Here is a 3,144-nt window from a genome sequence, read left to right on the forward strand (position 1 = left end):
TACTTTTTTTAAGATACAGGCTACACAGTTGCCATGATCGGGGAAAAAACTAATGAAAATATGGAGCAACTTCCATACACTCTTTTGAAAACAGCTGATCTACTGTCATGCAGTTAAAACCATAGTTAGCTTAGTAGTGTGCATTTCATCAAGCTACACTGCTAACTTCTTTACTGGAAAACTGTTTGGGGAAAAAAAGTTTACTCAACCACTGAAAATAGCATGCTATCTTGCTATTGGAAAAGCATCACCATTTTTAAAACAGCTAAAATAGCGTGAAGCTACTGGAAAAGAACTAAGCTACCGGTGTTGCTATTTTTATTTAATCACTCCTCAACACTGATACCTATACAGTCTGTGACAGCAAACACATCCTTCTTAACTTGTCATCCCCTATTCACCCTCATCTGTAAACACTAACCATGTAATTCTTTTTCAATCTTAGTTTCTAAGTTGCACTAATTGTGGTGTAACTCAATCCTGGCACTGTGCCGTAACATGTCCCAAAGTATCCCCGACAGCCAATCAGCAAAGAGACTCATAATGCAACGTGTGGCACTTAGCAGCGCAGTACAAGACCTCCATACAGCAAATAATCACACAGTATGCAAGAGGCAACCCGCGTGAAAATAAGCCAGGTTTAATGAGAAAACAATCATGGCCTGCTGAGTTCCTGCTCAGTGGCAAACACTACAAATCTCCAAAGGACGGTTGAGGTTTGGCGGGGAGCTAGCATAAGTGCCAGCTACATCATCCGGGCCAAGTTTTGACACATGCCCGACACATCCTGTTCCCCACGCTTCATGGAGTATTTTACTACGTATGTAACATGTTCACACATACATATAATGCACAGACATGGTCTATTAATGCATATGTGAGGCAAAACAGGTTTTGTAAACAAACTAGAGAAAAGGCAAATACATGCACATAATAGTACCTTTAGTGGTACAACAGCTTGTCACTGGGGCAATATCAGTAAAGGGATCACAATGTACCTTATTTTGTACCCACTGTACCGACACACATGCACTAGAAAGTTTCATCGTTTGTCCAGTGTCTGCGATCTTTTTCTACAAAATGTATTAGTGAATACTCATTTAAACTAAAGTTTAAACTAAACTAAGTCATGATGTAAGGAATACTGTATCTGGGTCCCAATAGCCGTTTCTGAGCATTATTTATTCATATCACACATGCATGCAGGCTAAGCTTTTAAAAACTCTCAGGGTACACTACAGTCTTCTGGCTCACGGCGTCCCAATATTTTAATGATTAATGAAGATGAATCACTGTGTGGCAATCTTAGATCTTGTGTGGAGATATAAAGGTTAGGATCACGATTTTTCGGTAGTATTACTGCACACCATGACTGTATATTAGCACAGTTTGGTGTTTGCTTTCAGCATCTGATAAACCACTTGGACCAGGAAACAGTGAGGCATTACATCAGACTTGACTTAAGCAGATTGTTGTTGTTCCATCTCCTCCATTTGTCTTTCAACTGTAAAAAACAATGGGCCGGGGCAGTGTTGCAACCTCACGGATAAAATGAGAAGTGTAAAAAAAATTCAAGGTGCAAGCTGCACGTACCGAGTACACGTGGCTAGAAAAATCAGGCTGTGCACATACTGTGCTAATGCCGAAATTTGCTTCCCACACACTATACGCTTACCTTAGCTCAGTCCTGGGGACCCACCTTCTAGAGCAGGGGTGGCGAACGTTGGTCCTGGAGAGCCGCAGTCCTGCAGAGTTTTGCTTCAACCCTAATCAAACACACCTGAACAAGCTAATCAAGGTCTGAAGGGTTACTAGAAAGCTACAGGCAGGTGAGGTTTTATCAGGGTTGAAGCTGAAGTCTGCAGGACTGTGGCTCTCCACATTCTCCACAGTTCGCCACAAGGTTATTTTCGTGAACGAAAACTAAAACTAAGACTAAAACGATTGATAAAAAAACAATTTCGTAAACTGAAATAAAATAAAAACGTCAAAATAATTGAAAAACTAAAACGAAACTAAACTAACAAAAGTTATTGAAAAACTAACTGAAATAAAATAATAATTATCAAAAATAAATAATCGTTTTCGTAATCATTATGTTCTCACCCCTTGGTGGAAAAATATACGAGCTGTGTGGAGGTTTAGGGAAATAGCCTACCTGTAATGGCACATCACGCACATGGGGTTATCTGACGGAGAGACGCAAAGCAGTTTAAAGCCTGCACAGGTCCTGTTTGGTAAACGTGCACCAGCAGTACTTAACAGAACACCCAACCCATTATCTGGCAGCAGCACTAATTGAATTTTGTACCAGACGAGAACCATTTGACATAAAGAACGCGAGTCACGACCCGAACCACACTCGCATTAAATCTATTACATCAGGTAAGCAAGATTATTTATTTGATCATGTAAGACAAGCAATCAAACCAACATTAGGCATTCTAAGTTGGTGCTTTGAAGAAAAAGACATGCAGCGCAGCATGATAATTTACAGAAAAAAAGATGAGAACGCGCATCCTTTCTGTATACAACACAAAACTTTTGCCTAGCATCTTGTGATCACTCTGCCAGGCTTTTGAACAAATGTACATTGGCTAAATCACATCATACACACGCTTATAATTCTTCATAAATGAAAAGAACATTCAAACATAAGCCTTTACTGTTAAATGCGATTGCCATTATTATTGAATTTCATTAGTCCCAGTTTTGATTGATGCACGACTGTTCACGGAAAAGTGAGCAAGACACCACAGTCACAATATCATGATTATGGTTAAATAAGAAAAGACATATAACCAAATCAGGCTACATTTACTTTCATACTAAATATCTCAACACACATCACTGGATATGACATTAAGCGCGACTTGTGTAGATTAATTTAGTAAAAAAGGCTTGCCTGCTTTCTTTGGCGTATATTTGTAGGCTACTTTTACTATCTAATCAATCTCAGCATGCGTTAATTTTGTGTCGCTATATGTTTGCCTCACTAAGGTTAAATTATGCCTACATCTTTCTTTGGCCTGCGCTCTGGAAGTGCTCTGTTAATTCTGCTAAACTTTAATTAAAACTGAAACTAAAACTGAAATTAAACTATATAAAAACTAAATAAAAATGTCTTCACAAAATAAAAACTAA

This window comes from Sinocyclocheilus anshuiensis, unplaced genomic scaffold (assembly GCF_001515605.1).
Source record: "Sinocyclocheilus anshuiensis isolate Anshui unplaced genomic scaffold, SAMN03320099.WGS_v1.1 scaffold546, whole genome shotgun sequence".
Lineage (NCBI taxonomy): Eukaryota > Metazoa > Chordata > Actinopteri > Cypriniformes > Cyprinidae > Sinocyclocheilus > Sinocyclocheilus anshuiensis.